This window comes from Suncus etruscus, chromosome 1 (assembly GCF_024139225.1).
Source record: "Suncus etruscus isolate mSunEtr1 chromosome 1, mSunEtr1.pri.cur, whole genome shotgun sequence".
NCBI classification, from domain to species: Eukaryota; Metazoa; Chordata; class Mammalia; order Eulipotyphla; family Soricidae; genus Suncus; species Suncus etruscus.
The window spans coordinates 167,808,836-167,828,701 of NC_064848.1; positions in this window are offsets into that span (position 1 = coordinate 167,808,836).

The following is a 19,866-nucleotide window of genomic DNA, read 5'->3' on the forward strand; positions in this document are numbered from 1 at the left end:
GATAGCCATGATGGGCCCGGAGAGATAGCACAGCGGCGTTTGCCTTGCAAGCAGCCAATCCAGGACCAAAGGTTGTTGGTTCAAATCCCGGTGTTCCATATGGTCCCCCGTGCCTGCCAGGAGCTATTTCTGAGCAGACAGCCAGGAGTAACCCCTGAGCACCGCTGGGTGTGGCCCAAAAATCAAAAAAAAAAAAAAAAAAAAAAAGATAGCCATGACAAGTACTCAAACAAACAAACAACTTCCGGCTACTAGGTTCCCAGGATGAGGAGGAGGGGTAGGACAGAGAGGCCAGGACTTATTATGAATGTCCCTTCCACTAGGCCAGCCTGATATGGGCTTTCTCCACTCACATCAGAAGAAGCCAGAATGAGAGGGGGCAGAAAGGTTACTTGATCCAGCCTCATTTCTCAGGCCACTTGACCTTGAAAGAGTTGAGCACACCATTCAAACACACAGCCTGAAGGATCCTGGTCCCGGAAATAGGCTCAGAGACCTTCCATGCTGTGCCTCTGGCCTCTCTCCCTGTGTGGAGATTCCCAGGCACAACCCAGCAACCAGCAGGAGAGATGTTTCGTGCTGAGCCCCAGACACCGGATGGATGAGATAATCATACATCCACAAACTGCAACAAGATAAAATTATCATTATATGAAGTTAAATTATTAATTAGCACCTCCAAAAAAAGACCAGCACCACCTGGTCTAGAATCTTGAAAGCAGTCTTTTGGAAAGCAACAGAAATATCAAAATAGCTGATTAGGGTGCTAGTATGTGGGTGGGGTGACCACCAAGCTGGTGGGGTGCAGAAACCCTCTGACCTGGGGGTGGACAGTCAGATGGGCTTTGTAGTTGAGCCTGGATGAGCCTGTGTGATTGAGGGAATCAGGGCCAAAGGCACAACTTTTGACCCACATTTAAACTAGGAAAATGGAGGTAGAAGAGTTATAGAAAGTGGCTTGCACAGATCAGGAAGCTAGGCTGAGAAGGATCAGTTCTGATTCTGTCAGATTCACCTAGTGAACATTGTCTGCTTCCTGGGGGTCGGGCACTAGGACTATATTATATCGAGGACAAATATCTTTGCCAGGAAGAGCACATTGTTTGGCAGGCTGGACAGGGGAACCTGCTGCTTCTTCTACCTCCCTCCACTTCATATCATAGGATTGATCCCGTTTGCCATCATTGTTAACATTATCCTGACCATCATCCTTATCATTCTTCATGCCCATCCCCACCCCACCACCATCATTGTCATATCATTTCCCACTACCACCATTGCTATTTGTATTCATTCAATCCATAGCAGCTTAATGAGAAGGGAGGAGCGATAAGAGCATCTTTAACTAGGGCATCAATCCTCTTGCTATGGAATGCCTGGTGAATTGTGACCCACTCAGCAGTAAGGAGCTTTCTCATGCCTCATAAATCAACCCGTTGCATCTCCAGAGAGCAATTCCTCACTCATTCACTTATTCATTCATTCACCAAGCATTTACCAAGTATATACCAGCAGCTATCTCAGGACTAGTTCTTGGAGGTGCCAAGGAAATGACAGCCCAGGATCTGTTTAGAAGAAGCTCTCAGGCTGATGAGCAAGACAAATCAAATAACCAAGTGGTAGCAGTCATGTGGTGCAGGCAGCACCCCTAATGCTTTGGGGTTCATTCTCTGCATGGCAGTCCATTGCGGAGGGAACCAGTGCTTGGCCTTTGTGGATGAAAAAATAGGAACAATGGGAGGTTCTCCTTGACCAAGTTTTCTCAGCTAGAGAGAGGGACCAGGACTTACATCCAGGCGATCTGACTTCAAGCCGTGTTCTTCATCCCTCTGAGAATATGAGGTGGCAGCCCTGATGGATGGAAGTTCTGGACAGCGATGGGGAGCCGCGTATGGGTTTTTGTGCTCATGGGGCAGACTCTGCTGCCTTTGGCTCCTCACTGGCAGAGGACTTTGAATCCAAGAGGCTTCAGGTTTCAGCTCTAGTGGAAGACGGAAAGAAAAATGTCTCCATCTCTGTCTCCCATGTGCCCCTTCCCCGGAATGGGTCCAACTGCCAGGAACACTCTCCTCCAACCCCAATATGTGCCCTGGCTCCAGTCAAGTGAGAACTGAATAATTCATGGCCTATCACCTGGTCCTGAAGCTGCTTTCTGGTGACCAAATTAGAGGACAAGGGGTGGAGTGGGGTGAAGGCCAGGGCAGCTGGACCTAGTTGGGGCTGAAGTGAGGTTTGGAGAGCCACTAACAGCCAGGAGGAGGCAAGTAAACAAATCCCAATGAATTATTCAGACAGGCAGCTGCTGTTGCCTCGGGGGTGGGGAGGGGGGATGGCATGACAGTATCCTAAATCTGACATCTTGTGGACATAACTGCCTAGTGTGGTCTCACAGGACAGCCAGGAGGAGACAGAGCACAGGAGAGGGGTAGGTCTAGACAGAACAAGGGCCCACATTTTGAGCCTGGGCCTGCCTGAATGCCAGCATGGAGGGTTGAATGATCCAGGGAAGAGGGTGAAGGTTATGAAGAGTTTCCTGCAGGGGTGAAGCACCATAAACTCAGAGAACCCTGGGGATCTTGAGGACTTTATTTTTTTCAACTGGAACATGGAAGGTGGGCATGTGTGTGTGTGTGTGTGTGTGTGTGTGTGTGTGTGTGTGTGTGTGTGTGTGTGTGTGAGGTCATGTGCCATAAGGTCTGATGATAGGTGATCACCTCATCTCTGTTCCTGGCCCCCATCCTGGCCCAGTCTTGAGCCACTGCAAACACACAGCAGGGCCTTCCTTGCTCCACTAGGTGCTGTGTCAACCTCTGTAGTCCTTTTCCCTTTCTGGGCCTCAAGCATTTGACCAGAGAATTCTTCAGGCTCCTCTGGCTCTGCCTCTAGGCTAGAGTGAATAGATTTTCCCTCCCCACGGGCCCTCAGGCTTTGGCCTGGACAGAGGCTGCTTCTCTGGAATTCAGAGGGTGGGGTCAGGACTTGCTTCAGATGCTTCTAGCTCAAGTATGCCCTCTACTAGCGACTATACTTTAGTGTTAAGAACCACAGAGCTACTTGACTGGCCCACATCATGGCTTGGTTCTGCTTTCCATTATGAGAATGGAGGATATAGCTGTTAAAACCCAAGGTCAACTTGCCAGGAGGGTTAAAGTCCATTTTAAGAACCCAGACCATGGGGCCAGACCAGTGGTGCAAGCAGTAGGGTGTTTGCCTTGCACGTGCTGACCTAGGCCGGACATGGTTTGATCCCCAGTGTCCCATATGGTCTCCTAAGCCAGGAGCAATTTCTGAGTGCATAGCCAGAAATAACCCAGAGCATCACTGGGTGTGGCCCAAAACAAAACAAAACAAAACACCCAGCCCAGCCCAGAAGGGTCAGACATCCAAGACCAAGGCTGACCTTCAGAGAAAACCATCTATTTAAAACGGGACTCTGCAGAATTAGAGGCCCCTCTCCAGGACAGGGTCATGCAGCCTGGTAGCACGGGCCAGTCAGCAGCTCAGTTCCTCTCAACCATGTGACAGTGTTCAGCTGTACCTCCATAGCCACCCTGCTTTGGTAGAACAGACAGTTCTGTATAGAACTAAGTGAAGGGGAAAGGAGGTGCCCTGAGAAAGGAGAGGGGCCTGGTGGATGAAAAGGGGGAGGAGAGGGTACTCCGGGCAGGAGCCCAAAAGAGCAGCCTAAGTGCTTGGTAATAAATAAGTGATACAGGCCACCACCAAATGTTCCACAGGGTTGGCCAGCAGGGCCTGAGGGGCAGCCAAATGGGGAAGTTTATTATAGACCCGGCCGCCTCCCAGTCTAACTCACATATTGAACCTCATGCATACTTAATGAGTTGGGGTGGCAGACTGACTTGAAGGTCACCCCCTTCTTAAGAGCTGGGGTGGAGAGGCTTGGGGCCATAGTACACTTTGGCTTCCAGAAATCCAGACTCCTCTACAGAGGCTCTTGGGGGCAAGGACACAGGGTCTATAAGGCAAGAACCTCTCCCTTCCCAATCTTGATGAGAAGAGACAGAAGGAGGTTGTTACGCAACAGTATAGTGAGTAGGACACTTGTCTTGCATACAACTGATCTGGGTTCAATCCTTGGCATTCTATATGATCTCCTGAGCACCTCCAGGAGTAATTCCTGAGCTCAGAGCCAAGGGTAACCCTGGATCACTGCCAGGAGTAATTCCTGAGTGCAGAGTTAGGAATAAGTCCTAAGCACCACTAAGTGTGGTTTCCCCCCCAAAAAGGGTAGAGTTTTGTGTGCCTGGGGAGTCTGAGTCCAAGTTCTCATCCAGTTTCTTAGTGGTGTTCCTTGGTTTGTTCTCCTGTACCAGAGAGAAGTCTGGAGCTTGGGAAGCCATGGTCTAAATTAAGGCCTCAAGCATTTCCAAATATAGCACTTCTGTAGCATTTGGCCCTAAGCATCACAGCATGGGGCCTGAGCTTGAAATGACTAGTCCAAGCACTCTGAAGAGTGGCCATAGTCCCCCTTTTACATGGTCTTTGACACCTGTGAAAAGAAGTCTGCATACAAAATGAATGGCAGGCCTTAACATTTAAATAGGGATTTGAGAGAGAGAGAAAGAGTGAAAGCGAGAGAGAAAGAGAGAGAGAGAGAGAGAGAGAGAGAGAATGCAAGCATACAGAGGGTAGAGCTCTTGCCTTGCACGCAGCAGGTCCAGTTTTGATACCCAGCACTTCATATGATATCCTGAGTTCCTCTAGTCATGAGCACACAGTCAGAAATAAGCCCTGAGAACTAATAGGTATGTCCTCAAACCCCTCCTAAAACTTAAAATAGAATTACCATAAGGCTCTACAATTCTATTTCTGAGAGTATATCTCAAAGAATGGCTAAACAGAAACTTGAACAGGTCTGAGTGCCTCATGTTCACAACAGCTATATATATATCACTTCCTATAGAAGTGTGACAGTCCAGGATCCATAAGCTGATGATGTGGCCAAACATGGTATACCCACATACACAGGATCATTCAGGCTGAAAAGAAAGGAAATTCTCATATGTGTTACAATTTGGACCTAACACTTTTTTTTTTTTTTGGTTTTTGGGCCACACCCTGTGACGCTCAGGGGTTACTCCTGGCTATGCGCTCAGAAGTTGCTCCTGGCTTCTTGGGGGACCATATGGGACGCCGGGGGATCGAACCGCGGTCCGTCCTAGGCTAGCGAAGGCAAGGCAGGCACCTTACCTCCAGCGCCACCGCCCGGCCCCTGGACCTAACACTTTTTTTGGTTGTTTGGTTTGAGGGTTAAACCCAGCAGAGCTTAGGGCTTTTCCCGGACTCTGTGCTCAGGGATCACTCCTGGCAGTGTTTGGCGGACCATATTGAATACCAGGGATCAAACCTGATCAGCTCCATGCAAGGCACATGCCCTGCCTATTGTGCTATTTCTCTGTCCCCTAGGACATATCTAAAAACATCATACTAAGATAAATAGGCCAGTTACAAAGGATAAAGACTATTCAGTCCTCCTTTTACAAAGGCTCTCTAGTAGTCATGTTCTTCCAGACGGAAAGCAAAGCTGATGTTTGCCAGGGGCTGAGTAAAAAGGGGACAGAGGAAGTTATCTTTCAATGGAAAATTTTAATAGATTTTCAGTTTTGCAAGATGCAAAGTTCTGGAGACACGCTACACAACAATGTGGATGTATTCAACACTAATGAACAGTTTGCTTACAATAGTGAAGAAGGCAACTCTATGTTTGTGCGCTTTCCCACAATTAAAGTGATTTTTTTAAAAAGAAAGAAAGAAGTTGTGGTCAGGAACTCAATGCAGAGATCTGTCACATCTTGCATGCCAAGTATTATTTCCTTAAAAATGAAAGAAAGAAAGAAAGAAAAAAGACACCAAGGAGATTTGTTATTTAAAGCATATTACTCCACAACAAAGTACTGCAGAAGAATGCCCATTGGTGAGAATAGCTCCCATAGTAGGAAAATTCAGTATGAGAGCAGCTCCCTCAGCTGAAAAAGCTCAAGTGTAAGAGGAGGAGGCCTTTCTACCCCTTTCCCTCCCCACCTTATCTCTGCCTCAGCTAAAGTCTATCTATTTTTCCAACTGGGCTCAATTCCTCCTCAGGATGCTGTGAACATCACCTTTATATCCAACCTTTTGGGGTGTGACCAGTGTAAAATTGCCCCAAGTGCCGTATTTCTAACCCTGGGTGAGCAAGTCTGAATCAGGGTTGCACGTGAAATAATCCAGATCAGGATGAGGGTGAAACACATATAGTCTGGCAATCTTCTACCTCATATTGAGAGCCAGTTGCCTGCCAGAATGGTCATTTTTTATTGAGTACAGAGACCATCTCCAGGTGGCGAAGTCAGGACAGAGTATAAGGCAGATAGCTCAGGCTATCCTGAGCCTATCTCATCCAGGTTTATACATAAGACAATCTTTGTTTTGGTTGAAACCAAGTTGTAAACAAATATATCCAGGAATGATCTTTGTTTTGGGTAAAACAAGGTATAATCTAACAAACTAGAACTTCGAAAGCCCTTACCTGAAGCTGGGGCAGAACAGACTGAGCCCTATATCAGAAAAGTGCTGATTTCACCTAGACCTAGAGTATTTGGGCCTCTCTCACCCCACCTCACACCTGAGATGCTGCACCAGGTCCATATGAACCAGTCTTTTCACCCTCTGTCTTCCCCACTGGTCTTCGTGTCTAGATGGATTCTCACAGATGCCCAACTGCCTTCTGAATGATGCGTGAGCTTTTGGGCAAGTGTCTCATCCAGATTCAGACCCCCCGGAACACAGTAGGTGCTGGAAAACAAAATAATTCTGCCAAATGTCTCTGTGCCTTCTACTTGATCCCATTAAGTCTCAGATGCCTGGCATGGATCTGTGGGCAGGGGCCTTCCCTCAGATTGCTTCCTCTGTGTACAGGCATGGAAGTCCTCACTATGCTTCTGAACACAAATAGGTACCTCCCTGGCCCAGCACTTTGGACCTCTGAGGGCCTTGTACACATAGGCTTTTATTGCACCCAGATGAAGAACATAAACATCCCAGAGGTTAAAGAACTGGTCCTGGATTCCCAGTTGCTGGGTGTCAGATGGGATCTGGATCTGGATGCCCCCAATAGCACAGGTGCTGTGTGTCCATGGCTGTTCCCCTTAGGCACCCAGCTGCATCATCCAGAGAAGCTGGGGCAGAGTCAATTTCTCTAAACAGCACATCTCCACTTCTTTGCTCCTGCCCTGTGGCCAGGGAGAGTGGTGCTGCTTCTCCTGTTCAGCGTCCTGATGGCTGACTGATGGTGATGCCAGGTACATAGCTGCTGCTGGAGCCTCCTCAGCAGTCCCCTGAATTAGCTCAGCAGCTCTCTGACCTGTTGGAAAAGCAAATGCAACTTCAGCTAGGAGTAAACCCTGTTTGCACCTGCTCACCTCTTGCTTCCCCACCCCATCCCTAAGTCTCCCAGAATTCCCATGCCCTGATCTCCTAGTCTGTAGGGCATAGCAAAGCATGTAAGGTCTCTAGGACTTAGGAAAGGCTGGATTAAGGTAATGTGAGAACTAATAGGTTTTTGAGAAGTTGGTCTTCTTCCCCATTTATCTAGTTTTGCCTTGCAAAATGCCATGGTCTATTTGGCACTCTATGTGCATACCCACAATGCTAAGGGAACCTCTCCAAAAAGTAACAACAGGGAGCTCCAGGTCAGCAGGCTGGGATAGCACCAGGAAATCCACTACCCACCTCAGCTCCCCTTGGTCCTGGTTGAGGGACTCTGAGGCAGGGAATGTGGTTCATGCCCACTGGGAACCATGGCTTAGAGAAAAGTCTCTAGAGGGACCCAGACATGGACTTTGATCCCTACCCTGGAGGGGGCTGAGGCCAGGCACAAATGACAAGTGTCCAGCATTGAAAGTGAGCATTCAGGCTTGTTCAGACCTTGGAAATTTACAATGTACTTTCAGAGCCTCAATTAATGTCTAAATAGACCTGAGATCTTGTAACCACCCAAACTCACAGCACTCGTTCTAAGTGCCAGGCGTTGCTCTAAGTGCTTTAGAGCATGAGCTCACTAAGAACTCACCGCAGCACTGTGGGTAAGGCATGATTAGTGGCCTCTCCATGCCCCAAACAGGAAAATAGATAACTGAAAGGGTCGTTGCTAGTGTCCTAGCAGAGGGTCTGAATTATTTTCATTACCTGGCAATGTGGCTCTGGGTTCTGGTGTGCAATCCTTCTGCTCACATCTCAGGGCCCTTGCGAGTATTTCTACCCAAGAGAGTAGAGGACACAGACGCTTGCATCTATAAATCACCAGAGACATGCAAGTGGTCCAAGGAGAGGGTAGATTTTTCTCCAGAACTGGGGGATCCCAGGAGCATCTCCTGTTACTGATGAGAAAACTGATGAGGCCCTAAAGCAGTAGGTCATCTTGCTAGGGTCGCATACTATCATTAAACAGCAGAGTGAGGGCTAAATCCAAAGGACTTGGATTGGAGTCTCCAGAAAGATATAGTAAGAGGAAGGAGTGAGCCTGTCTATTGACAAATCAACACATGCTTGTGGAAGAGGTGCAGCATGAACAATAAACCTGAAATTGGGGAGCCCAGGAGAGGTAACACAGGAGTAAACAAAACTGGGATGGAAGCAAGGTGCAGCAGGCCTGGGAGAAAGGGCTCCTGAAGCCTTCACCACTTTCTACTCTTGCTTGGATAAGTCATGACACTTCACATGGCCTCAGATTCCTCACCCTGAATATAGAGGTGCTAATATCTCATGGGCATTTGGGAGCATGAAAGAAAGCAAGAAAAAAATGTGTAAGCACCTTGAAGGTGCTGTTCCCCAGTGAGAGGCATTCTTGGGACTATTTCCAGCACATTCATTCAGAAAGATTTATCAGCCACATTTCACAGCTGGAAGCTGAGGCCTAACTATTGGTAGGGGGAGTGGAACTGATGCAGTAATCATGGACCGGCCGGATGGAGACAGAGGGCATGTGGACTGTATTGGTTTTAATGCAGTGAATGCTGGAGATGAGCTGAGAGGGAGGGTAAGTGTCGGATGGAAGGTCTCCCTGAGTCAAAAGGGAGGCTTTCCAAGAACTGCCTCTATCATTTCCACCTGCTTCTTCTTATTTGTGCACTGGACACCTCCTCCCAACCTAGATCTAACTAAATAAAAATAAAAATGCAGCTTAATCAAGCCAGTGGAAGCAGGTGCCTATGCCTGTCAGTAGCGAGAGGACAGGAATAATCAGATCGAGATGGGCAGATGTTCAGAGCTGGGCCCAGATGCGCCCTCACACCCTGGTTCCAGGCAGCTGTCCCTCACCTGTCTGCCTGGGAGGGTGTGTGTGAGTGACAGTTGGCCTGGCTAGATGGGGGATCAGGTCTGCTGTGGAAGCTTGGGGACAGCTGGCATATTCGAGGTGCTACCTCCCAATACCACACACCACCACCCCCAGGGTGACTCAGAGAATGACTCTCTGGGTTAGAATCTCTCTGATTATAAGTGCTGAAAGAACTGGAGCATGTGAGCTCCCTGAGCATTGCATTAGGAACACTGTCTGGCATGTCCCCTCCAAGAAAAAGAACGCTTCTCATTTTTAATTATGGAACTTTAGGCAAATTACTTTTCTCTGCCTCTGTTTTCTCACCTGTAAAATGGAGATACTACTAGTATATATCTCAGGAGGTGGAGATTAAGTTAGGAAATGTTCTTAAAGCTTAGATCAATCTTGTAATGAGAAAGTACTGTATATGCTAGTTCCTACTGTTATGTTATTGTTGTCAGTATTTTATTTGGGGGGAACATCCAGTGTTGTTCAGGGATTATTACTGGATCTTCACTCAGAAATTACTCCTGAAGGCTCAGAAGACTATAGAAAATGCAGGGGATCAAGCACTCTACCCTCTGTGCTATGGCTCTGACCCTAATCATTATTTTATTTTATTTGTTTGTGTATGGGAGGGTTGGGCCACACCAGGCAATACTCAGGGCTTACTCTGGCCATGACTACTCAGGCATCACTCTTTATGGTTTTCAGGGGACCACATACATCTCCAGGAATTGAATCCAGGACAGCTGCATGGACAGAAAACATCTCATATGCTATTTTATTTCCCTAGCCCTTATTGTCATTATTAATAAACACATGGTTTCTATTAAATAAATTTGTGGTAATCCAAAGTACTCTCTGGTCTGACTCAGAATCTCTATGAGATCATGGAAAGTCCCACTTTTCAAGCATTCCTTAACTGGATATAGCCTGTACTCCATATGCCTGACACCTCCATCCCCAAACATTCCAAGGTACTCCAGATTCTGGGCTTTGCCAATGTAAACCATGCCCAGAGGGCTTTACCTGGTTTACACAAAACTTTTCGACTCCTTCCCCATCCAGGCCTGTCACTTCTCCTGGAAAGTCTTGCTCCATTGAGAGTTCTCTCTCTTTTACATGGTCGCTGATCTGCAGCACAAACCACCTGCAGGCCAGGCCCAGATCTACTTTTCCTAGGGTTAAGGCCCCACAGGAGGATTATGCCTGACTCTTCATAGTACATACTCCCAGGGCTTGATACAGGCCTTCAGCCCACCAGCTGCTCACAAACATGAGGGCATGGAAAACAGGAAGGAGAGAGGATGGGGCAGGGAGGAAGGAATAAGAGCTACACAGCAACTCTGCAGAGAGGGGTCTAGAATGGTGTCACTGAGGAACTCCAGTCACCTGGCCATGCCTTAACCTGAGACTTTAGAGACATAAAGATAGTCAGAGCCATTAAGTTTTCCTCACCAAACTCCTGCTCACACCTGCCATCTTGCTGGCAGAGAAATGACCTAGCTTCCAACTAATCGTGAAAATAATATGATGCCACTAAATTTTCCTAGCTAGACTGGTCTGGGCTGACAACTCTAGGGCCTTCTCATAACGATGGTGGGAAAATTCACCTTTCTGCCTGAAAACACAGCAGTCCAAAACCACACCTGATACATATGGCATAAAAATGTACCAGCTCCACAACTGAGCATCATCAAGCCACTAAATCTTTCCAGTTCTATAGCTTCTGGACACATGTGAGGCCAGAGGGCACCTCCAAACTTTATTACTGCCATCCCAGTGGGATCACAGCAAATCTGATTGGAAAGCTACATAGAAGACCAGCAAGCTCAATGAGCCTAAACTATAACACAGAAGGTTCAACTAGCACCAACTAGTCTAGTAAATTCTCTCAAATGACTTTAGTCACACCATTGAGAGATATAACAATGATCACAAATTGACTTTCATTGACCTAAGTTTGATAATTCCATTTACCTTTGTGTTGTAGCAAACAATATGAAGTAAATCTGTTTGTGCCTGCAAGGGGGCAGGTTGGGGTTGTGGGTAGGAAACTGGGTATATCGGTGAAGGGAAGGTCACACTGGTGGTGGGATTAGTAATGAAACATTGAATGCCTGAAACAATTGTATTATGAACAACTTGGTAAATCACAGTTGTATAATAAGCTGTTTAAAATTTCTACTCTTCCATTTTATGGAGAAGTAAACTGAGGTCCAATATCCTCTTGGCTCACCACTCTGCTCTCAGGAGTGCTTTCCACTTCATAGAGCAATTCCTGAATTCCTGGTCCCAGGGCCTTGCATGCTCCAAAACACATGCAGATTTTGCCTGGTGTGCTCCAGATATGAGGTATATGGGAACAGATTTGCAGAGAATACTGGATTTTATGACCAAGTCTCTCAGGAGGAGTAAGTCTAGAGGAAGGTAGAAAGAGAAGTTACTGAGGAATTAGGAAACGGGTCATCTGGCCATTGTAATTTAAAGTTATGCTGTAAGAAGAAGCCTTAGAGGCTGGCCAGATCTGTCTGTCCATCTGTTAGATGGACAAGGTTACCCTTGTCAAGGTTATCCTCCCAGTTTTGCAGAGTGAGGGTCTCAGAAGGCCCTGGCAAGCTTCTGTTCCACTGGTTTCTGTTCTAAAACTAGTGTCTGGGCTGGATATGGTGAGTATTTCTGGCTCATCTAGACTTGATTCTCCTCTTAGTAATACCCTTTTCCAGAACAAGATGACCCTACTCCTACCCCAGGGTGTGGGTTTGATCTGGGTCAATGGCATTGCAAGTTAAAAGGCATGAAATAGATAGTAGGGCATACGCAGAACTAGAGGGATACGTGGCCTTTTCCAATCTAGACCAGGGTTGTGACTCATTTGTCTGCCCTCTGCTTACAACCCTCAGAAGTAGGGGAGCTGAAAACCAAGTCAGGGGGTACCCCATACCTCCTCTGCACGAAGACCACAGCAATGGAGAGCATAAGGCAGGTAAGGAGGGAGAGGAGGACTAAGACTAAAAATATTGACTGAGGTTCTTCCAAGCACTTGCCCTGCGCCCGCCCCAGATTGCACACTTCCCCTGATTACATGCATTATCTCATTTAATCCCCACAACAACCCTGAACATGGTGTGTATTACTTGATGGAGAAGGAAATTGAGGCGCAAAGAGGTTAGTCATTTGCACGATGTCACAGAAGCAGAAAGCAGCGGAACCAGGAGTCACAGACCCCACGTGATCAACTATGCCTGGCAGGGAGGCACAACAAAACTGAAATGCTGGTAAATCTGTGATGCCTTAAGTTCCTGCGGACTTTTCCAGAAGGAGGTGTGGCTGACTGAGCACAAACACACTCCCATAGGACAGCAGGTGGGGCTCAGGCCCAGGCGCATAGCCCCAAAGCCCCAGTTTACTTATAGTTCTATGGGGCTTCCGGAGACCCAGGATAAAGGGAGCAGATGATATTCAGAGTATCTGCCCACACCTGGGGTCAGTCATTCTCACTTTCCCTTAGTGAGTAGAAGTACTAGAAAGAACAATTCTTCCCCCGACCCTATCCATCCATTCACCCACATACACAGTCATCAAAATGGAAGAGGTGAAAGTGGAGGGCTAGAGAGGTCATACAGAGGTTAAGGCACTAATCTTGCACATAGTCAACAGAATTCAATCCTTAGCACCACCTATGTTTCTCTGAGCACTGCTAGGAGTGATCACTGAACACAGAATAAACTCTGATCAAAAACAAAAACATAAAAAGTAAACATGGAGATGGAGAGTGGACCCCAGAGGGCTGTCAAGGAGAACAGGGGCAATTTCCTGCTTCTTCCTGTAGACAGTGGGGCTTTCCTTGAGAACTTCAGTACTGCTTCCCCCAGTGGAATCTTAAAGTGCTACTTGGGGGAAGCCCAACATTGTGAAAACACCTAGAAGAGGCTGATATTTGGCAGTGTTCTCTCTTATTCAGGGGCATTTCTTAGATGGACTAACATCCTCAGGAAGGAACCTGCTTGCTCTGGAGCCCTGAAAGCCCCCTTTAGGCAGCCCCTCTGAGCTTAAACTGCAGGCCAGGCTCCACCAGCACTGGCTACCTGCAGGCCCTGCCTCTCAGGTCCCACTACTCCTGTTGGTTCTGAAACACCCATTTTCCAACTCCAAGAAAAGGCCAGTTTCAGGTCACTTCATCCACTTATATGGGCTCATTCATGGGTCTCCCCAGAGTCTATTTTCTTGAATCTGGAACAGATGGTTGAGCCATCCCAGGTTAGACAGACATGAAATTTGCAGAGTATACACACATACACACACACACACACACACACATACACACACACATACACATACATACACACACACACACACACACACTGATTTTAAAGGTGACTCAAAAACTATGTTCACTTGAATAAAGATATTATTAGAAAAAAAAAAAAACTATGCTCAGCACTCCTAAGAATTAAGGTGTGCCCACACACTGGGGAAAGTTTCTGACCATCACTTTGGGGTCTCCTTGTCTGGGACTTCATTGGCTTTAAGGTTCTGCCTTTCCCAAAGGCTGAAGAACCCTCAGCAGGGATGGTCTTCCTCCTACTTTTCCTCACCTGCCCAAGGCAAAGCCAGGTGCGCCTATGTGACAAGAACTACACCAACTTGCACCCTGGGATCCCTCTTCAGCATCAGGAAAGAACCTCGGTGTGAGGCAGAACTGGTTGAGATCCCTACTCTTCTTTGCTCTAACTGTGTGGCCATGAGCACATTACTAAGTGTCTCCGAACACCCCTTCTTCCTGGGGTGAGTGAGATTAAGTGAGATAATGCAGCTAGAGCAACTTGCGTTTTGCCAGACTCACAGGTGGTGCTCAATAAGCGGAAGCTGCGATGATTATGCTCCAGTCTCCACCTCTGAATCAATTGCTCCGTTTCTCTGCACTCTCAGCATGGGGTCAGTGCTGGGTCCCCAGGGGATAGAGAATGGAGCAAAGTGCTTTCCCCTGGCTGGCCTCCACCCCCCAGTCTCAGAGGGTGAGGGCGGCCACACAAGGCTGGGGACAGCTGCCGCTGGTTCCATTAGCAGCCAGAGAAAGGAGCCGAGTGGTGCATTCCCCTAAGAGCCAGGTTATTTTCCACTCACCCGCCGATAATGGAGGTAGAGTGAACATGGGGCAGAGAAGGGAGGCTGGGAGTGTCAGTGCTGCTAGGAACAGAAATGCAGATAATCCACCATACACCAACACACACACACACACACACACACCCTTGACCTATGCCCCCCAAACTAGCTGCTCAGAGTCTAGCACCAAGGCTAGGAGACTTTGCTGGTCCCCTATTCCTCCAACCCCCTCCCCCAACCAGAAGAGATCAAGCTATTCGCCCACATGTGACCACTTGCAAGAGTGACCACGGGTCTCTGCCTTGGCTCCCAGACAGGAAGAGATTTCTTGAGCTCCTAAGCTCTGGTCCACTTCTTTCTGCTTGCTCCCCTCTGAGACTTAGAATCACAGACAAGCTTGAAGAATCCTGGGGACTCAGCCTTGCCCCACTGGCTCTGAGTTAGAGACTGGTAGGTCAGACCAGGATGGCTGCAATTAGAGCCTGCAGCCTCACTGCCTCTGGCCTGGCAGATTCACTGGAGAAGGCAGCGAGATGAACTTGGAGCAAGTGGGGATTGGGGTCAGGAAGGGGGCTATGAAGCCCCCTGTTCTCCTTAGGGATAGAAGGTAGCCTGCTCTGGACCTAACAGATGCCACAGCAAGTACAGAGGCTCCAGGTGTTCTAGATCTGGGCAGTAACTGAACCAAGCAGACAGCCCAAGGACACTGGATGACTCTGGATGTAGCTAGTTCATGTCCCACATCAGACAGAAGGGCTAGGCTCCTTCTTGCAATGGAAACAGGCTGAGTGAGAAATGCTGTCCCCTGAACCTGGCCATGGCTCTTAAGAAGTTGACAAAGATGACAGCCTGATCCAGAGAGCAGACAGGATCCTCAAAGAACAAGGCCAGAGCCACAGTGGGGGGCAGAGTGGCCCACTGGCTTCAGAACTAAGAAAAGCAGCGCCTTCCTGCAGGGATGCCCTACAATTAACTTCTTTTGCTTAGCAGAAGTAACTGGAAAGCTAAGGAATGAATTGACTAAGGAACAGGAATGGACAAGCCACTCAAGGTTAAAGGCTACAAATGCCAAGGAATGCCTTCACTTTCTGAATCCTTAGCATACTTTCTGGGGGCCGAGGAGTTCAAGAACACAACTGGGCCTGCCCTGATATTGTCCATGATTAATGTTTTCTCCAGCTTTGATCTCTCCAGACATTTCTGGGCACCAGTCTGCCCCTAGACTCTTCCAACTGGATAGAAGATCTCAGGCCAGTCATCTCTGGGATTTGGAGATATAATTAGTAAAGTGGGTATCACTTTCAGTGTCTTACCAAGGATCGTTGTAATGTGACTGTACTGATTCTGTTGTTGTAGGTGGAAGGTACAGAACATAGAGGGCTGCCTGCACACTGGCAATTGTGTCTTTTCTTATCAGTCTTGACAGCATCTCCGGAGACTGAGGCAGCAGTTGGCCATGCTCTAATCACTCAATAACCATCATGGTACAGGGCACATGGAAATACCAACAGGATAGTACATACCTACAGCCTTCAGGCTAGAAAGGACCCTGAGAGAGCTGGGTAGCCCATGGACTAACAGAGCACTTGTTTCAGAGTTACAGTTCCTCTCCAGAGTCTGTAGTGTGTCCAGTATTACACTGGAGATTGTGTAAGCAAGTCAAAGGGGCCTGGGAGGGCTTTGCACTGGGACCATGGGGAACTCATTCTCTTTCTCTGGTGGTGCTGCAGAGTTGGGGCCCCTAGGCTACAGAAGAAGGCCCACTGACAAGGTAGGTACTGCAGCATCTGTGGCCAAGGATAACTGATTATGATTGAGAGAAGGAAGCTGCGCCCTAACCATACCATGCTCTGACAAGCAGTCAGGCTCAGAGAGAAAACAGCTCCTAGCAATTGTTAGGAGATAAGCTACTAGGGGTCCATCTCCCTGGCCACTGCCACAGCTCCTGACAGCCACCAGCTTTCTCCTGCAATTATGCCTCTGCCCTCCCCTGCAGCTGGCCTGTGCCCTTGGCTAGCTTCGGGCTTGGGCACTGATAAGGAAACTGGGGACACCAGCCCAGGGATGGTAAATTGCCCTTCTGGGGAAGGCAAGGAGCAAGGAAAGAGGTCCTCTGGCACCCCTAAGAATGCATGTGGCCAAATCCACTTCCAAAACAACAGGAGGAAAAAGCAATAGGGACAGGAAAGGTTGTGAAGGCTGCTCCTGTTTGGTGATTCAGGAAGGGAAGGGAAGGGATTATGGGCAAAGAGAGGAATTGGCAAGAGAGGCTGATGGAGAGATCTGGGGGCTGATGGAGAGAGAGAGAGAGAGAGGAGAGAAAAGAAAGGAAGGGAAGAAGAAAGGGAAAGAAGAAAGGAGAAAAGCAAAAGGGGGAAGAGAGAAGTAAAAAGAAGGAGAGAGACAGTGAGAGACTAGAAATAGGGAGAGAGGAAAGGAGTGGGGGTAGAGAGGGAGGGGTAGAGGCAAATAAGGAAAGAGAGGAGATAGAGGGGAATAGAGGAAGAGAGCGGGAGGGGGAGAGAAAAGGGGAGAGAAGGGAAGGCAAAGAGGGAGCTTGAGCTCTTGGGAGGGAAAGGAGAGAGAGCTCTGGCAGGCCTGTGCAGCAGTTACACACCAAACACATACACAGATCCCCTTATCTGATTAAAGATCCAAGGAAGTCAAAAAGCTTTTGGAAAATTAAAATGACCTACCAGGTTAACTAGGCAAGATGTAGAGGGAGATGATGGAAACCAAGCCAAGGGGGTTTTCCTGTCTGGCCCAAGAGTCCTGCTTTGTTCCTATGGCTCAAGCATAGCCAGTGAGAGACAAAGAGGAAGGTGGGGCTTGACTCCTGGGCTGCCAGTTAGAAGGCCAGCAGGTCCTGGGGAAGGCATGTATAGAAAGGAGAAAGCAGACAAGGACATTCATGCTGTGTAGAGTCCTGAGACACACACTAGTTCCCTGTTTTCTGGTTCTGGTTTCTGCCAACTATGCAATGGTTTGGGAAATAATATCTTTTCTGTAGTCTCCCACTCCAGAGCAGAAAGCACAGAATTGGGTGGCTTGATCCACCCAGAATTGCTATCACCTCATGCTAACAGATTTAGGCAAATGCTATTCCTCCTTGAATTTTCAATTTTCCTTGCTATAAAATAAAGGGTTCAAGGATTTTGATGCTCTAGAACAAAAGTCTCCAAACTTATCTGACTTACTGCCTCAATTTTCCTTGCTATAAAATAAAGGGTTCAAGGATTTTGATGCTCTAGAACAAAAGTCTCCAAACTTATCTGACTTACTGCCTCCCTTCCAGAAAAATAAAAAGACAATCATCCTATGTTTCCCTGGAAATCTACCTTCTTTAAGCAGATGGCAAAAAATGTCCTCTCATGGTACCCAAGACTACTATAACCTGCATCATTTCTAGACTGGACTGGTGGTCCAGTCTGGAAAACAGGATAAAGAATCCTTTCGCCCTGGCAAGAAGGTTTCAGAAGAGCTTTAGGTCAACTCCCACTTCACCCCAGGGTACTGCTTACACAGAGCTTGCTGCTCCACCCACTTTCTGGGCCCTGCTCTGGAAGTCACCACCCCATGAATGTGTTCCCAGGGATAGGCAGAGGGGGAATGAGAAAGACTCAGACAGCGCCAGCTTACCGGGGTGCAACTTCTCCAGCAGCCGTGGAGCTGTTTGCCGAGCTCAGCAACATATTTGCAAATAACCCAGAATACACATATTAGGAAGCTAACAAGTTGCCTGGCATTGAAAATATATTATACACAGTGTCACATATATTTAATATGCATCCACAATAATCCTTTCCCCACCACCACAGATGCGTTTGCTTGCTGTTTTTGAGAGTGCATCTCCCATGCTATCACCACCAGCCTGGGCACTAACTCAACCAGAATTCTCTGAACCTATCAGTAGCACCCCATGTATACTTTCAAAGGTTGAGGGCTCCCCCTGTAGGACTGACCTTGGCCAATTAAGACCTCAGTTAAGATCTCTCTACCTCTCTTGCTCTGCATTTTGCTTTCTTCTCCCTGGAAACATTACTTCACCCTCACAGAGAACTTGTTTTTTTGACAAGACTACTCCTGCAAGTATATCCTGGCTCAACCCTGAGCCTGAAGGGCTGGATATCTTCAATCCAGAGAGTAGGCAGAGCTGTAGTATTCTGGACTCATTGACTTCTCACTCTAGAGCTCAGAGATACAGGAATAAACACTCAAACTCTCTTATCTCAGTCAACTGAGAGAGGATGGGGTGAAGAAAGACATACCATCTAGTATGTTTAGAGACTGAACTTATTAAAGGCAGCAAACGAAGTTTCAGAAACTGATATGGTAGGAGCCAGAAACTAGAGCTAATACTTCCAGAGTCCTCATAAAGTTGTCCAAGATGCAATCTCAAATGAGTTCTTACAAAAAGAGGTGTTTCTCTGGTGGCATCAAGGGAAGGGGCGTGTGGCCAAAAGGCCAAAAATTTAAAGCCACTGAGTTTTAGAACACAGAACTGGGGGACAGTGAAGAGGCAGGAAATACTGGTTGTCAATGTTTCTGGAAAGAACAAAGGGTAGATAGCTAGAAACACAAATCAGAATCTGGACAGCAATCAATGGAAAACCATAAAGGACATTTTTATTGATATTGTTTATGGGACCACAATCCAACAGCTTTTAGGGCCTACTTCTAGCTCTAAACTCAGGGATCATTCCTGGCGGTGCTCAGGGCACCAGAGCAGTGCTGAGAAATAAATCAAGATTGGCTACTTGCTAGGCAAATTCCTTATCCCCTGTACTATCTCTCCAGCCCCCAAAGAAAGATTGCAGAAGGAAACACTGCATGAGATGGACAGGGTAACCTGAGTCCTGGGAACTGGCTGGAGCAAAGATGAGTGTCAAGAGAGAAGTTGCAGCTAGAGATGGTGTGTACACAGTGGGGAACTCAGAAAATGGCCTGTGGTGGTGAGGAGGGATTGGTTTGGGATGTAACTGTGTCTTAGAGAGAGGGCAGTGGACAACAGAATATGTAAGAGAAGATCAGGAGACCAGTATGCATGCCTGGGAAATTCAGGAGACAGGCAGAGCTCTGTAGTACAGAGAAAGAGCAGAACTGATGGGCAAATGAACTTGCTCAATGACTGAAATGCCTGCAGGGTAAAGAAGCTAAGCCTAAACTGGGCAGAAGCATGAAGAACCACAGGGGGCTGGAAGGGTTGCTTGGAGGGGTAATTGCTTACTGGAGGAAAAGAGGGAGAGTGGGGCCTCAGGGCCAAAGAGAGGCCAAAGGGACTGATCTGCAAAGGATAAGCACTCACCCAAGACTGAGAAGGAGCCCCAAAGTGGCATAGAGTTTCCTAATTAGGAGAGATGGGGCACAAGGCATCCACAGGGAACAGAGTTACTCAGCACAGCCTGCCCTCTTCTCTCCCACCCTTGCCCCTTTCCATCTGT